This window comes from Schistocerca piceifrons, unplaced genomic scaffold, assembly GCF_021461385.2.
Source record: "Schistocerca piceifrons isolate TAMUIC-IGC-003096 unplaced genomic scaffold, iqSchPice1.1 HiC_scaffold_1232, whole genome shotgun sequence".
NCBI lineage: Eukaryota > Metazoa > Arthropoda > Insecta > Orthoptera > Acrididae > Schistocerca > Schistocerca piceifrons.
In genome coordinates, this window is record NW_025727051.1 from 27,501 (window position 1) to 32,500 (window position 5,000).

The 5,000-nt window shown below is 53.9% G+C and overlaps 1 non-coding gene across 1 annotated transcript in view; it reads left to right on the forward strand.

Annotated features, from left to right (window-relative positions):
- Positions 1-4,191: 4,191 nt before the first annotated feature.
- LOC124730197 overlaps positions 4,192-5,000 on the forward strand; it is a 1,909-nt gene continuing 1,100 nt past the window's right edge. The window contains exon 1 of the ribosomal RNA XR_007007920.1: positions 4,192-5,000. This exon is cut by the window's right edge and continues 1,100 nt beyond it. This is a non-coding gene — a ribosomal RNA (small subunit ribosomal RNA).

Sequence of the window (5,000 nt, forward strand, 5' to 3'; positions counted from 1 at the left end):
AGTAATCAATGCAGAGCCATCAAACTACAGAAAATATATACAACTGTCCGTATACATGCTGAAAGAGTCTGCCCACAATGGGAACCACACGTCAGCCAGACACTCTGATCACGCACCACTCTCTGCTTCTAACAGGCGCACATACAATATGTAAGCACCAGCATGGAACAACATCCAGTGCATCCTCTCCGCCACATTACACAATCCACACTATCACAACCAGACCAGGAGGTCCATGCGGAAAATAGAATATCCCACCCTTTCGACATCCACCATTGCGCAGATAAGGCACCAACACCCACACATGTCCTATACAACGGTGCACCCAACATCACAATAGTACCTCCTGTCACAGCGCACAAACAATGACATGAGTCAAAGACACAGGTCTGACACAAGCATAGAATTGGAGCGCCGCCTCTAATAAGCCAAAGGTGCATCCTGACGTGACAAATCTCATCATGTCACAAGCATTCACTTACTATAATCACTATCAACGAACCTGCCGCCCCGCCCCCCCCCCCCCCCCCCACACCTTTCCTTACAACAACGTGTAACCTAACCTAACCCATGTTGTACCTTAACCTAACCCATGTTGTACCTTAACCTAACCCATGTTGTGCCTTAACCTAACCCATGTTGTGCCTTAACCTAACCCATGTTGTCCCCTAACCTAACCCAAGTTGTCCCCTAACCTAACCCATGTTGTCCCTTAACCTAACCCATGTTGTGCCTTAACCTAACCCATGTTGTGCCTTAACCTAACCCATGTTGTCCCCTAACCTAACCCATGTTGTCCCCTAACCTAACCCATGTTGTGCCTTAACCTAACCCATGTTGTCCCCTAACCTAACCCATGTTGTGCCTTAACCTAACGCATGTTGTCCCCTAACCTAACCCATGTTGTCCCCTAACCTAACCCATGTTGTCCCCTAACCTAACCCATGTTGTGCCTTAACCTAACCCATGTTGTGCCTTAACCTAACCCATGTTGTCCCCTAACCTAACCCAAGTTGTCCCCTAACCTAACCCATGTTGTCCCCTAACCTAACCCATGTTGTGCCTTAACCTAACCCATGTTGTGCCTTAACCTAACCCATGTTGTGCCTTAACCTAACCCATGTTGTCCCCTAACCTAACCCATGTTGTCCCCTAACCTAACCCATGTTGTGCCTTAACCTAACCCATGTTGTCCCCTAACCTAACCCATGTTGTGCCTTAACCTAACCCATGTTGTCCCCTAACCTAACCCATGTTGTCCCCTAACCTAACCCATGTTGTCCCCTAACCTAACCCATGTTGTGCCTTAACCTAACCCATGTTGTGCCTTAACCTAACCCATGTTGTCCCCTAACCTAACCCATGTTGTCCCCTAACCTAACCCATGTTGTCCCCTAACCTAACCCATGTTGTCCCCTAACCTAACCCATGTTGTCCCCTAACCTAACCCATGTTGTCCCCTAACCTAACCCATGTTGTCCCCTAACCTAACCCATGTTGTCCCCTAACCTAACCCATGTTGTCCCCTAACCTAACCCATGTTGTCCCCTAACCTAACCCATGTTGTGCCCTAACCTAACCCATGTTGTGCCCTAACCTAACCCATGTTGTGCCCTAACCTAACCCATGTTGTGCCTTAACCTAACCCATGTTGTCCCCTAACCTAACCCATGTTGTCCCCTAACCTAACCCATGTTGTCCCCTAACCTAACCCATGTTGTCCCCTAACCTAACCCATGTTGTGCCTTAACCTAACCCATGTTGTCCCCTAACCTAACCCATGTTGTCCCCTAACCTAACCCATGTTGTCCCCTAACCTAACCCATGTTGTCCCCTAACCTAACCCATGTTGTCCCCTAACCTAACCCATGTTGTCCCCTAACCTAACCCATGTTGTCCCCTAACCTAACCCATGTTGTGCCCTAACCTAACCCATGTTGTCCCCTAACCTAACCCATGTTGTGCCTTAACCTAACCCATGTTGTGCCTTAACCTAACCCATGTTGTCCCCTAACCTAACCCATGTTGTCCCCTAACCTAACCCATGTTGTGCCTTAACCTAACCCATGTTGTGCCGTAACCTAACCCATGTTGTGCCTTAACCTAACCCATGTTGTGCCTTAACCTAACCCATGTTGTGCCTTAACCTAACCCATGTTGTGCCTTAACCTAACCCATGTTGTGCCTTAACCTAACCCACGTTGTCCCCTAACGTAACCCACGTTGTCCCCTAACGTAACCCACGTTGTCCCCTAACGTAACCCACGTTGTCCCCTAACGTAACCCACGTTGTCCCCTAACGTAACCCACGTTGTCCCCTAACGTAACCCACGTTGTCCCCTAACGTAACCCACGTTGTCGCCTATCGTAACCCACGTTGTCGCCTAAACCTGCTCTGTAATTGTTATACGACTCGTTCAATTAGTGTAGTGTTGCCCACCCGCAACCCTCGCAATATAGTTCGCTACTCGCACTGCCCGCTCCCCTGTGTATCGCTTCATGTTAAACACCTTGCAAGTCTTGCTGACTTTCCACATGCTCCTGCTGTACACTGTAATGTGGATGGCAGCAGGGCGTACATGCCGCCCCCCCCCCCCCCCACCTCTCCCCACGTCCCCACCTTGCCCCCTGCCTTCGCAAGGTGGTTGGTGACAAGTTTGCATGTTCAATGCCCTTCGCATGCGACGTACGCAGGCTACGTTGTGGTGCGGCCTGTGTCAACTGTCCGCTGATGTCGTACGCGTGAACCACAATCTGTACTGCACATTCGTCCTTATGTACTGAATGATACATCGTGGCACATGTGTGACCGTACAACGACTGCGCCCAAAAACGGCGGACCATACAGTGCAAATATTGTGCACGCAGCTACGTGTCGTCTCCCTATGAGAGCTGGATTGCAGTGTGGTACGCCATAGAGACGTGTGGGAGGAACGGACGCCGTGGATGGCGATCAGCATGAGCTGTCTGTTGATGTATTCGGACCTAGTCGTCTCTCCTCACACACCGTGATGGCATGGTGCAGCGCGTTCCATATCTGCGACATGCTACAGAAGCCGGTTGACAGTCGTTCGAGCAATGGACATCGCATACGTACGGGGGCCACCTTCCACGTATTGTCTAGGCGTGCACATTTTGTTGCGTGTATGTGGGCAGACGTAGTGTGGCGTGACACCTGACACAGGCATGCAATAATGGTTGAAGTTGCAAATGGCGATGGACGCCTACGTTTTCTGGTGAAGTTACGCAAATGAAGAAATGGTAACCCGTTGTGGTGCGGTTGTTCTCGCTAGGGGTGAATCGGTGATGGCGACGATAGGTTGAGGTACTAACCGGTTGTTCCAGCGATACCCACCATGCCGACGAAACTGAACGGCATCTGGGTGTGAAGCGATACGCGGCGGTGGCTGGGTGGGACCGTCCCCGGCCGGTGAGGGGGCGCCTCCCGGCGTGCTGGCCGCGCGGTGCGTGGGCGCACGCGCTACAGCCGGCTGGTGGGGGCGGCCAGTGGCAGGCGCGCCGGCCGACGGACGCGGCAGGCGTCGCAGCTGCGCGCCGGCGCACCCTGCGCGCGGCGCCGTGCGGCCAAAGTAGGTCCTCGCGGGCCCGGTGCGAAGCGCGGTGGACATCTGCAGTGTGCTGGTCCGATTGAGGACTGTGTGCGTTGAGGATGCGCCGCCGCCCGGCGCTCGGCGCCGCGACGCCGTCTGCTGCTCGGTCGCCCCAGCGGTTCTCGCTGGTGGTTTGTATCGCAGCTGTGCGGATGTGTTGGCGTGTGCGCTGTGCTGGGAGAGTTCGCTTCGGCACCCAAGTGGGGCTTTTGTCCTTCTGTGGCGCTGGCGTTGGAGCTGCCGGTCACCGTAGGTGGCGCGTGTTGTCTCCCGCCGGCAATGCCACGACAGCACGCTCCCGGGCCTCTGTCGGCAGCGGCAAGCTCAGTTGGGAGCACGGGTGGTCGCACCGAAAGCGTCTACTCGCCTAACTCCGGGCGATTGCGCCTCTCTCGAACCCGACCAAGTACTTGGGACGGCGCTGCGCGCCGCCGGGACCTGAGAGGGTTTCGAGGTGTATTGTGCAGGGGAGCTCAGCCTCCTCCTGTTTGCAGAATGATTGAGCGGACGCTTGCGTGTTCGCGCGGGCCCCCGGGACACACTCCCGGGCGGCCGGCTGCTCAGCTCTAGTTGACGCAGCTCCCTGGTTGATCCTGCCAGTAGTCATATGCTTGTCTCAAAGATTAAGCCATGCATGTCTCAGTACAAGCCGCATTAAGGTGAAACCGCGAATGGCTCATTAAATCAGTTATGGTTCCTTAGATCGTACCCACGTTACTTGGATAACTGTGGTAATTCTAGAGCTAATACATGCAAACAGAGTCCCGACCAGAGATGGAAGGGACGCTTTTATTAGATCAAAACCAATCGGTCGGCTCGTCCGGTCCGTTTGCCTTGGTGACTCTGAATAACTTTGGGCTGATCGCACGGTCCTCGTACCGGCGACGCATCTTTCAAATGTCTGCCTTATCAACTGTCGATGGTAGGTTCTGCGCCTACCATGGTTGTAACGGGTAACGGGGAATCAGGGTTCGATTCCGGAGAGGGAGCCTGAGAAACGGCTACCACATCCAAGGAAGGCAGCAGGCGCGCAAATTACCCACTCCCGGCACGGGGAGGTAGTGACGAAAAATAACGATACGGGACTCATCCGAGGCCCCGTAATCGGAATGAGTACACTTTAAATCCTTTAACGAGTATCTATTGGAGGGCAAGTCTGGTGCCAGCAGCCGCGGTAATTCCAGCTCCAATAGCGTATATTAAAGTTGTTGCGGTTAAAAAGCTCGTAGTTGGATTTGTGTCCCACGCTGTTGGTTCACCGCCCGTCGGTGTTTAACTGGCATGTATCGTGGGACGTCCTGCCGGTGGGGCGAGCCGAAGGCGTGCGACCGCCCCGTGCGTGCTCGTGCGTCCCGAGGCGGACCCCGTTGAAATCCTACCAGGGTGCTC